The following is a 13636-nucleotide window of genomic DNA, read 5'->3' on the forward strand; positions in this document are numbered from 1 at the left end:
CGAGTGCTCGGGCTTTGCCCATTATGGCCCTATTCGCCCAGCGATGCGCGATTAATGCTAGGCGGTAATCGCGCATCAAAAATCACGTCTTTTTCCCATTCTGGGGCTACTTCAGCCTCCCGCGCAGTCTCCATGTGCCTCGATCAGCGCATTTTGACCGAGGTCCTCGTCGTTCCATGTTGAATGCCATTGCCACTGGTTCAGGGTGTTTTTTATCATTGTTCTGAAATTCTTTAGAGATTTTTTCGACCTGATACAGTCATGGTTCTTTAACAGTCTTCTATGGATCCAATTCGGATCACTTGGATTTTTCCCAATTCTTGCTTTGCCTCTTGAAATGTGTATGCATAACTCACAAATTTCTCCAAGTGATAATTGAGAAATTTCTCTACCCATTAGATTGAGAAGATCAATCTACTCATCTCTAATGCATTTTAATAAGAGAGATTTCAAAGTTTCCTCATCTAGATTATTCATTTTTTCCCTTTTGAGATTCTAAGCAAATCTTTCAACGAAGTATTCAAGATTTTCTTTTTCTTTTTGTACCATTTTAAAGACTTCATCCTTAATATTACGGGCCATATAGTAGTCCTTATATTTCTCTAAGAATATAGTTTTCATTTGTTCCCATGTTCTTATGGAATTTATTCTTAAACCCATAAACCATTTTAATGTTGCATCTTTAAGGGTTGCAGGGAATAATTTCAACTTTTGAGCATCATGCAAATAATCATATGATCTACACAAGACTTCAAATTCAAAGAGAAATGTTTCAGGATCTTCACTCCTTAGTCCATGAAAGTTTGGAAGGATAGAGGGTGAGATATTTTTCATTGTCACAGTTGTATCTTCATCGAGGATAGGAAATCCAAAGGGTTTTGGATTTATATCTTCTCCTCTCCCTCTTCCTCTTCCTCTTCCTCCACCTCTTCCACCTCCCCTATTTCCTCCTCTTCCTCCTCCAATCCTAGGTTGTTCACCATTCACATTATGTACCTCTCCTTCCCCTTCTCTAGCCATTGTAGATTCTTCAGAACTAATATAGGGTTCTGGTTCCAAAATTGGGTTTTCAGCTTCCTCTAGTTCCTTTGGTTCTTCTATCAATGGTTTATTAAAATAGGTTTCTCCTTCCTATTCTTCAACAGGAACTTCCAACTCTTGAGCTAGAATTTTTTCTCCAGTGGAAGATAGGAAATTACTCTTGTTGTTGGAGATATGGGATATTCTTCTTCTATTATGGATTTTATTGATGAAGTTGGTGAATCTCTAGGTTGGATTTCAGATCTTAATACCTCAGGGAGTTTCTGTTTGCCTGTTATGGATGGAATTCGAGTTTGTGTGGGTGTTGTGGCACTACAAGGACGTGGTGGGGTGAGTGATGTTGTTGGAATTAAACTCTTACCTCTACCTACAAATCTACCCCTAGAGTCTCTTTCCCTGTGCATATCATGTTTTTGTTTTTGTTGTTTTTTTTATCAAAATGAAAAAGATAAAGACTTATATTTACACTTCCCCAGCAACGACGCCAAAATGTTTGTCAATTTAATTGTCTTAAATTGTTACATAAATTATCGACTAGAGTTAGTAAACTTGTGAAGTGCAAGTGCACTATATATGCTAGAAGCCTTCATATTATTAATGTGTGTAATTGAGTTATTGAAAAATTATTTCTGAGGATGTTTTGTGTTCCTATTTTACTCTTTTAAATAAAATAAAATTAACATATTCAATCTCAATTGCATTCTTATTCACTCCTTTCTAATGAAATCAAAAATGCTCTTCCCACTTACAAAATGAAACTAAAGCAAACTCACACTTTCTCATTAAGTTAAGAGAACTTAGCCAATCTATTGCAACACAAATTTAATCTCTAAAAGTAGAATTATTCATCTAATATTCTAACAATCCTTTGCATAAAAACCAAAATAAATTTGACTTCTAGTTAAACCGAAAACTAGACATTTTCACTCATGCTTTGAAATGCAAACCATAAATAAACCACTCATGCTTTGAAATGAAAAGTATAAAAAAAACACTCATGCTCTAAAATGAAAACTGTAAAGAAATCACTCATGCTCTGAAATGAAACTATAGCGAAATCTATGAAAAGTGATTACACTACAAGTAGCATCATTATAAATCAACTTGAAAAGAATGATTAGTGAAATCATGTTATCACTATCGAATTGAAATAAACATTACAAAGTGATTCTAAAACATGTAAATAACTGCAAGAAATGATAAATAAAATATATGAAAATGCAGAACCTTCATTGTTTATAGGGGCCCTCCACAAACAGGTGGTCCCAGAACTTTAATTGAACAGTCAACTACACATCAAAACTTCATTCTTCTTTAGCAAGTAAAAACAAATTTTAAAACAATATTGTCGCATATATCAAAATTAACCTTTTATTCATGTTTGTTGCATAATATTAATAAAATATTGTGCCAATAACTGTTCAAGGCTTTTACGCCTACTCTAGCTAGTAGAGTTATAATTTTAGCTTCTAACAGATATCAAAATATCACTTGCTCATGATTTTCTATTTGGCAAAGCAAATCATGAAGTGCAAGGATTTCAAACTCTCGCTCGTATGTTCAGCAATATGTTGACTTTTACCCTTTGACCACACAATCAAACAATCCTTTGATGATTTGGTTCATATGAATATGAGGAAAACACTAAAGGGATCAATTTTCACCTGTTCATATCTTTCTCCTCTTAGTTGACACCTCAGATCTTGATAAGACTTGGAATTGGCTACAAAAACATAGATTAGCTACAGAATTGCATGAATTTAGAAGCTAATACAAACATTAATTCAATAATAAGGATCATTATTAAATATGAAAGATAAGACAATTAAATACCTTACAATGCCAAAAACTAAGTTTCATGAGGCTCTACACTTGCTTTTGTAAAAATGTGTTTATTTTTATTATTTGATAAAGAGTGATTAATTTTGGTGAAATTAGGGATAATGGATAAATCTCTACAACGTTTGAGGAAGGTGAGATCAGTTTTCCTTTTCGTTATAAGCAATCTAATTCGTTCTAAAGAGTGAATTTCTCTCATGGTATCCCTTCCTTGTAGGGTAATAATTCTAGATTTTAGATTTCCAGGATTGGTAGCTTGTTGTAATGAATTTTTCAGATATATCCCATCCATTTAACTTGAACATTGATGTTTCGAACCTACAACTAAGGTTCATCATCAGGACAAAAATGTGTGAGGAAAACTTATATGCCCAGGAATAAATAGGGAAATGGTGATAGGGTAATAAAAAATCCAACAAAAACATTCATATAATTTGAGAATTTAGTCGACAGAGATCATGTTTATACTTATTAAAAAATGTAATAAATTAAATTAAATTTTTTATAAAGATTCATGAATGTGGATATAATATGATATGATATAATATTAAATAATTAGGGTATTTTAAATTTCAAGAATTTTTAGGGAATCTATTTTTAATAATATCAAATAATATTGAATAATTAGTTTAATTAATTTCAAGTACATTTAATGTACTTATTTTTTTTAATTTCAAGAATTTTTTAGGGTATCTATTTTTAATAATATGAAACAATTCAAATAATTAGTTTATTTAATTTCAAGTACATTTAATGTCCTTATTTTTAATATTTTATATTTTATAAAGAATTACAATAAATTCAGAAGAGGGATTAGGGTTAAATGAAGAAAGGAATAACATTTAAAATAAAAGTCGAACAATAAGGTAAGATGGGAATGATTTAAGGGGTATCAGGCTTTCAGGAGTTTGATTTTAACTTAGGTATCCAATTTTTGCTTATGATCCATCCTTCAGCCCTGTTAAGGTTTTTAGGATGTTTGTTGATTTCAATAGCTTCTCTAAATTTTCTATGAAAACAGTGGTTCACCTTAGCTAGAATGCAGGTTTTCTCAATGCATATATGATGTTTTGTTTTATTGGAATGCTCTAGAAGGGCTAAATTTTTTGACCGGTTATGTTTTATGTCAGTGCAGTGTTCTAGAATGTGAGTGTTGATGGATCGGCCAGTCTCACCAACATATGGAACGCCACGGGAACAAGGAATTAGATAAATGTGTTTATGTCTTTTAGGGTTAATGGGATCTTTAGCTAAATTGACACGACTACGGATGGTGTTAATAGGCTTGAAGGTTGTCATGATTTTATGCTTTATTAGGATGTGGGAGATTTTATCAGTGGTGCCTTGAATGTAGGGGAGGTTAACTTTACTGATGAAGTTGTCTAAATTTTTGTTTTTATTTATAAGACAAGTTTCTTTGTTTCCTTATTTAGGGCATTGATATCTTGATGCTTTTTGTATCCATTTTTAAAAAATACATTTATTATATGGGCTTTCTCTTTATCTAGGTGTTCTTTATCAGAATTTCAAACAACTCTTGTAGCAAGTGTTGAACCTCATAATTACCTTCTCTTTGACATTTGCTCTCACCTTTTTATCTCATTTTCTCATAAGACTATAGACCCAATTAATGATAAAAGCTAGGTTTTGTCTTAGGAAATCATTAAAATGATCACCATATTATATTTTTATGTTTTTGCTATTTTTAATAGATTTTTGCAAATTAGATACAGAAAGCAGCCTATTCTGTAGCTAACTGTGGATTCTGTAGCTACTCTCATGGTTTGGCAAGTTACAGGTGTCAAATGAAGAACTGGGCCACATGGGCATTTCTATAATCATCTCCACATGGATTCTATCATATTCACTCAGTCCAGATCGACAGAAAAGCGTGCTTAAAGTCATGGGCAAAGATGGAGTCAAATATGTTATCTAGAAGTAGTAGGACTCTTGATTTACTCTTTCATAGCTAATTAAGAGTCTAACAGTTTTGTTGAAGATTTAAGTCGAATAAAGCCACCTATAGCTAATCAGAAGTTAAACAGTCCTATTATAATTCGAATTAAACCACTTGTAGCAATTTTTTTCTCATAAACAGTCATGTTAGATTTAATTCAAATTAGCCACCTATAGTAAGTTTTTCTCCTAAATAGTTATGTTATTTTCCTATAAATATTGGTTGCATGGAAACGAGAAGTGGGGAGAAGCTAGAAGGAATTATAGGCTTTTTGTTGATACTCTGTATTCAAACTTCGTTTTGTCCATAATACAAACTTCGTTTTGTCAATGATGGTTTAAATTGCATCTTTAACTAGCTAGCATTACAGCCACATCAGTTGCAGAGGGCCCTTGCACTGAAGGAGGTTTTTCAATTGTTGTTTTCAGTTTAATTTCTATTACTTTATTTTCAACAAGTCTATTTTCTAATTTAGAATGATGTTTCATTTCAGTTTTTAACCAATAGTGTAAGGATAAAATCACAACTGTGCGGCCTTGTTCTTCTGAGATATTTTATGGAAAAAGGACTTTGTTTCCAAAACTGAATGAAGATTGAAGTAATAAGAATACACAGTTGCTTAGTTTTCTTACTGTTTTGTTATTCACTTTCCTAGAATAGAACTGTCAATTAACTCTGTTAACAAATGTTCTCAAAAACATTTCAAAATGATGATGATCCTAACTTAAATGGTTAAATGACTAATTCATATAGTGATTGAATTTACTCATTACATTGTTAGTTTTATATGCTTTTACCTTTTCTTTTCTTCTTTCAGGTCCTTATTTACATCACTTAACATTCCAAAAAATCCTTTCAAGGAGATTGATTTCATCATATTCCAAAATTGAATGGTTGAATGTTTAAATGAATGCAATTACTGAGTTACATTCTGCATCAATATCACTTTTGGTTTTAATAATTAGATCCATGGATTAGGACTAATGATAAGATAAGATAGATGCTCTGTTTTCTTATTAGGTTCTAACTAGTCAATAGTTCTTGGTCCATTTTTAGGAGATTAGACTAACTTAGGAACCTTTCCTTTCCTTTAAAATTCATTAGATCCAATTAAATTTTCTCATAGGTTGTATATTTTTAGACATCAAAGAACAAAAACCCCCAAAACAAACATAAAATACAAAACAACGAAGTAAGAGAAAAGTTAACTATGCACATATAGTTCATCACACTTCATCAGTCTAACAACCTCGGTTGATAATTTATGCAAGCAATTTATGGCACTAAATTGACTAAACATTTTGGCGTCATTTCCAAGGAATTGTAATTAGGTAACTTCATCTCTTACATCCAAAAAAATGATATGCATAGAGAAAGAGACTCTAGGGGTAGATTCATAGCTAGAGGCAGGAGTTCAATTCCTATAACACCACTTACTCCACCAAGACTAAGAAGAGATACACCTCCATCTCAAACTCATATTCCTAGCCATAGACCTCCTGAAGTTCTAAGGTCAGAAATCCAATCAAGAGGATCTCCTACTTCATCTACTGAGGCAGTCCTAGAGGAAGAAAATCTTGGATCTCCAACAGAAGGAGTAGCCTTTTTCACCTCTACAGGGGAACATATTTTAGTTGAAGAATTAAGAATACCTAGTGGAGAAGAAGAAGTAGAACCTTTCTTCCACATACCATTGATAGAGGAACCAGAGGAAGAGCAATTAACCTTGCAGGTTGAATCTTATATTAACTCTGAAGAAACTATAATGGCAGAAGGAGAGGATGGAGAATTTTCACTATTTGGAGGAGGAGGAGGTAGAGGAAGAGGTAGAGGAAATAGGGAAGTTGATAATTCTTTTGGATTCCCTATAGTTGATGAAGAAACAGTTGCCACAATGAAAAATATCTCACCTTCTGTCCTCCCAAATTTTCATGGGTTAAAAAGTGAAGATCCTGAAACCTTTTTATTTGAATTTGAAGTCTTGTGCAGAAATTATGATTATTTACAAGACTCTCAAAAACTCAAATTGTTTCCTTCAACATTGAAAGGAGTTTCTTTAAAATGGTTCATGGGATTGGTCACTCAGTCTATTAGAACATGGAATGACATGAAGAAAGTGTTTTTGGACATGTATTTGGATTATTGCATGCCTATCAATCACAAAGATGAAGTGTTAAAAATGATGCAAGGAGAGGATGAAAATTTGGAGGATTTAATTGAAATATTCAACTATAACTTAAAAATAGAAAAGATGGATAACTTAGATCTAGATACTTTAAAAGCTCTTTTATTAAAAGCCATTAGAGATGAGTGGATAGACATCCTTAACATTATGGGGAAGGGAGATATCCCTCAACTCCCATTAAGTGACATTGGAGAATTATGTGTTCATCTCTCAAGAGGAAAGTCCAAAACTGGGAAAGGTCCAAGAGATACTTCTCTTGTTAGAGTGAATAAATCTACAACTGGATCAGTAAGTAGGGTAGAAATTGGAAACATGCTTGATGAATTTAAAACAGATATTCTAGGGAGCCTTACTGAACAGATAGACACCCTTAAGTTACAAAACAAAAAGAAAACCGAGACTGATGCTTTAGCTATTTTTTGTCCCAAATGAAGAAAGAAGCACGCTTTAAAAGAATGCCCTTTAGATGAAAAAATCATAGATACTTGTGTGATTTGTTCAGAAAACCATGAAACTGAAAGTTGTCCTTCAATTCATGGTCTTAAGGTTGTTTTTTCAAGAGGAAATAATTGCAAATCCAACAAAATCTCTTTGCTTTGTCTCTAGAAGACCTTAGCAGGGGAAACAAAACCAGGGTTTTAACAACCAAATGTATATGCAGACCCCACCAAATTGGAATTCTTGGCAGCAACCTTGGCCTCAATCTCAATCTCAAACTCAAATTTGGGCTCAAGGAATGCAAAATCCTTATGGAAGATTCTCTCCATACTATCAATATCCTCCATCATTTCCAAACTATCCTCCCCAACAAATTCCTCAACAAAATCAACAGCCCCAACTTCAAAACCAAAACCCTCAAATTTCACTACCATTCCCAAAGAGACCAAATCAATTACCTTCCCAACCATTACCAAACCACAACAATAAATCCTCAGAATACCTATATGGTGGAAGGACACCAATCTCCAACTTATATGATCACTCCCTTAGATCTCAATGATGTCCAACTGAGATCTGGTAGGATATTAGAAAAGAAAAAGCCTTCTGTAGTTATTCAAGAACAAGACAATTTTGAGGAAGATTCTCTATAGCCAAATAAAAGTTTTGAAGGGACATCTCTTCAAAACCAGAATATTGAAAATGAAAAACAGAAAGAACCATTAAACTCAAATCCTATCATAGAGCAACCATCAGCATCCACTTCTACACCTCCTTTTCCTAAAAGATTAGAAGTTGATAGAGGGGTAAAAAAGCATATTATGTTTCTGAATTATGATTTTCTAGATGAATTGAAAAATGTTAGTATCAAAATCCATTTGTTACAATCCATTAAGGAGATTCCAATTCTAGCTAAAACAATAAATGAATTCAGCACGAAGAAACCAGGAATAAAAACAAAAGAAGCAAAAAGAATTCAGCTAGCAGGAAAAATAGCAGACATAATGATGGGAAAAATTGCCATACAAAAATATGTAAATCCAGGAAGTCCAGTTGTAAAAACACATATCAATGGAGTTGAAATTATGAATACATTGATTGATATAGGAGCAGCAATAAACATCATGAGCAAACAAACCATGGAACAACTCAAACTTCCTAATATTCTTTATACGCCTACATTACTGCAATTGGCAGATAGATCTATAATCAAACCAGATGGTGTGATAGAAGCTATTTCAGTTTCCTTAGACTCCTGGGAGTACCCTATTGATTTTATGATCTTAATCCCAAAGAACAATCTAGGAGGACATCCACTTATATTAGGAAGACCTTGGATGGCTACAGCTGATGTTTTCATTAGTTGTAGATCTGGTGATATGTATATCTCTGATGGTAATTCAACTAAGAAATTCACTTTATATCATCCATCAAGAACAATCACAGAGATAGATGACAAAGAATGGATTGATGATGAAAATGATATTTAGCGCCTCTTTACTATTTCAACCATTAGTGAAGATAGTCAAATCTTAAATATAATGGAAAATTTTGAATCATCTCAAGAATATGAACATGCTCAATTTCAAGAAAAATCCAGTATTGAATATTTTTCATCTAGTTATATGTCTCTTTATTCTATGGAAGAATTTGGTAGTTGTACAGTTGAAATCTTTCCAAGAAAAACATTGAGCATAAACAATAACTTGGAAAAATTACAACAGGAAAAGCTAATCAAAACATTACAACAACATTCTTCTGCATATGCATGAGAATACACTGACATGAAAGGAATTAGTCCTAAGACTTGTCTACATCACATCTACATTGAGGAAAATTGTAAACCTATCAGACAACATCAAAGAAGGATGAATCAATATCTTAGGGAAATTGTGAAAGAGGAGTTGCAAAAATTGTTGAATGTAAACTTTATTTACCCAATTTCAGACAACCAATGGGTTTCTCCTCTAGTGATTGTGCCTAAAAATAATGGTAAATGGAAGGTTTGTATTGATTATCGAGAATTGAATAAATCTACCCTGAAACATCATTTTCCTTTGCCCTTTATAGATCAAGTGTTAGATACATTAGCAGGTAAGAAGTATTTCACATTTTTGGATGGTTTTAGTGGTTACAATCAGATTCAGGTAGCACCTGAAGATCAAGATAAAACCACATTCACCTACCTATGGAGAACTTATTCCTACCAAGTACTCCCTTTTGGATTGTGCAATGCACCTGCAACATTCCAAAGAGTAGTACTAGGAATTTTTTCTGATATAATACATGATTGTGTAGAGGTATATATGGATGAATTTACAGTTTATGGGAATACATTTGAAGAAGCTTTAGAAAATTTGGAAAAAGTTCTTAAAAGCTGTAAGGAATCAAACCTTTCACTAAGCCATGAAAAAGTTTTATTTTGTTTACAGAAGGGATTGCTTTAGGACATCAAATTTCAGGAGATGGAATTAAGGTTGATAAATCTAAAGTTGAAGTCATCTCTAAATTATCAATTCCAAGTTGTCAAAAGTATGTTAGAAGTTTTCTAGGACTCACAGGATACTATAGAAGGTTTATAGAAAATTTCACTAAACTAGCATCCCCATTCTTCAAATTACTCACCAAAGATTGTGAATTCAATTGGAATCCTAATTTTCAGTGGGCATTTTAGACTTTAAAAGCGGAAATTTCTAAGGCACCCATCTTAAGAGGTCCAAATTGGAAACTACCTTTTCACATTTCAACAGATGCTTTAGATACAGCTCTAGGAGCTGTATTAGGACAAAAAGATCTGATCCCCTATGCCATCTATTACATAAGCAAGAATTTGACTCCCACTGAGTTAAATTACAATGTAACTGAAAAGGAATTCTTAGTTGTTGTTCATGCTATCAACAAGTTCAAGCATTACTTAACAGGCTATGAAACCTTTTTTCTTACAAATCACTCTGCAATTAGGTAATTAATGAATAAACATATTACTAATGGCAGAGTTAGAAGATGGTTATTACTCCTACAAGAATTTAACATCATTGTTCTAGATAGACCTGGAAAACAAAACACAATTGCTGATTTCTTGTCTAGAATTCAAAATATCAAAGATAACACTCCAATTGAAGATAAATTTCCTGATGAATATCTTTTTGCAGTAACTAATAAAACCCCTTGGTTTGCAGATATTGCCAATTACTTATTCACAGGAAAATTACCTTCACATTTGTTTCCTAAGGAGAAAAGAAAAATCATTCAAACAAGTGCAAGTTACTCATGGATTACTAATGAATTGTATAAAATAGGTCCAGGTCTCGTGATCAGAAGATGTGTTCGAGAAGATGAAATGCCTAAAATTCTTAAGGCATGTCATGACGAACCTTGTGGTGGACACTTTGCTGACAAGAGGATAGCCTATAAAATCCTTCATTTAAGATATTATTGGCCCTCCATCTTCAAAGATGACAAAGAATATTTCAAAAGGTGTGATAGCTACCAACGGGTAGGGAAACCTACTCCTTCAGATGAAATGCCACTACAAACCCAGGTACTCATTAAACCTTTTGAAAAATGGGCCTTGGATTTTTTTGGACCAATTAATCCCCCACCTAAACAAAAGAGGTATATTTTGGTATACACTGATTATGTCACCAAATGGGTAGAGGTTAAAGCATTACCTTTTGCTAATGAAAATTTTGTATTTAATTTTCTTTTTGAGGACATCTTCACTTGTTTTGGTGTTCCAAGAGAAATTGTGACAAATCAAGGATCTCAATTTACATCTAAAATGGTGGAAAGACTTGTGGAAGAATACAAGATAAAACATAGAAAGTCTACTCCTTACCATCCACAAGAAAATGGTCAAGTTGAATCTACCAATAAAGTGATTGAAGGAATTCTCACTAAGACTGTACATCTACACAAAAGAGATTTGGCAAAAAAGATTCCTAAAGCCTTATGGGCCTACAGAACTACATGGAGGAACACAACAGGACATACTCCCTATGAGCTTGTTTATGGGAAGCGAGTCCTGTTCCCTATAGAGTTTCAAATCAGAACCTTCAAGATGGCAGTCCAATTAGGATTAGATTTATCATAAGCACAAAACATAGATTGGAGCAACTCAATGAGCTTGAGGAAATCAGGAAAGATGCAGTTCAAAGAACCAATTTAGTCCAGCAGCAAAGGGATAAATGGCATGATAAGTATAACAAGGAGAAGAAGTTCCAAGCAGGGGATTGGGCACTTTTGTTCGATTCAAAATTCAAATATTTTCAAGGAAAGTTTCAGACTCATTGGCTTGGGCCATATGAGATTGAAGAAGTCTTTAATAATGGAGCAATGAGGATAAGGATAATAGATGAAAGAAAGGCACCTCTTCTTATGAATGATCATCAGTTGAAGATATATCATAAGCCAATTTCAAGAGAGGATTTTGTCAAAATTTTCCAGGATAACACTGAAATGAAGTTGGTGAAGAAGAATTCTTTTTTCGGTGACTTATCTTTTTCCTATATATATATATATCTAGGAAAATAATAATAATAAGATGTATAAGTATGAAAACCAATTGTTCATTGGCATACTTATACAGGAAATACAGGGTGAAAATCAGATATTTCTGACATCCTATATTTCCCATTTTCTTTCTGTAATAAATAGTGACATAAAGATACATTCATTTGTAGTTCCTAATCTGTAAATTCATTTAATATCATTTTCATTCCACTTCACTTTCATCCATTTCCATTTCATTTCACATTCAAATTCCATAGCCATACTTCATGTTTATCATGTTCTGCAACTAATTCCATTCTGCAGCTAATTTGATTCTGCAATCATATCTCATTCAACAACTCTACTCCAAACAAATGATGATTGCAAGGAATTGAAGAACTTTGTTTTTTTGAAGACCGATATGCTAAAAGGATATCTGCGGATCAACATCAAAGGAAACAACAAACAAAAAGGTTAAGTTCTATAAGGTAAAATGCAAAAATTTATTTTAAAATAGAAAGGTTAAAACATAAAGCATATATAATATGGGTATTCATATGTTTGCTTGATGAATCATCATTTGATTTGATTGCAATCTCCATCGTACTACATATCCGCCACATCCTCCATATTTTGTCACATAACGGTCCATAATTAACTCCCTCATTATTTTTAACGGTCATGACTACGATGTGACATACTTCTCCGTGTTTCTCCAAAACCCCTACCATCTACTTATTTCATACAAACCCGCAGTTCCTTTCACCATATTCACAGTCAATCCATTTCATAAACCGATAGGAGCAAAATACATGGAAGGATACCCACAGCTCAAAGAAATGTTGCAGAAAGCTGGATGGCTCAAATTCATCGAGAAATTTGATGGTTTTGATAAGGAGATTACAAAATTCTTTGCTCGATCTTTTGATGGCATAGGGGTAGAAATTGGAGATATTAATTTTGCAGTAACTGAGTCATTCATAACCAAGGCTATAGAACTTCCAATGCATGGTGAAAGATGGTTCAAAAACAAGGAGTTCCACAGTTAATCATGGAAAGTAGTACTCAAAAACCCAGGTATGGATGTCTCAGGTTTTAGAAAAGGAATTCTCATTTCAGCTCTTAAAAGTAAGTGGAGGAACATGCTCTTAATATTACATAAATTTATCACCTGTGAGGGGAGATTTGGTTGCATGTATGTCTACCATATCCATTTACTGATGAATTTCCTAGAAAACAGAGAAATCAATCTTCCTTTCTTCCTGCTAAATAGTTTAAGAAGGATGGCCTCAAATGTGCAAAATAAAATAGAGTTCATAGATACAAACATGTATCATCATGGGTTGATAAAGGTATTGATTGAGTTTCATTTAAAAAGCATAGGAGATACCTGGGAGAATTTCCTCATTAGAAACCATTTCCAAGAAGCACCAAAGTCACCTAAAGAAGATAATGTTAGAAGAAGCAAAAGAAAGAAGATTGTTATAAATATTAAAGACAGACCTGAGTATTCATTACAGAAAGATGATGAAAAATTAATCTTTGAAGAACTGACAGAAATCAGGAAGCAAATCAGGGCAAGAGGAAAAATAAGAAAGGAGAAAAAGGTCACAGATGAGGAGAATGTAAGTCATCCACAACCTAGAAGAAGCTCTAGACTCCGAGGTTTGGTAAAGAAAACATCA

This window comes from Pinus tabuliformis, chromosome 3_2 (genome assembly GCF_031772625.1).
Source record: "Pinus tabuliformis cultivar Carrire ecotype Pingquan chromosome 3_2, CPIR1, whole genome shotgun sequence".
Lineage (NCBI taxonomy): Eukaryota > Viridiplantae > Streptophyta > Pinopsida > Pinales > Pinaceae > Pinus > Pinus tabuliformis.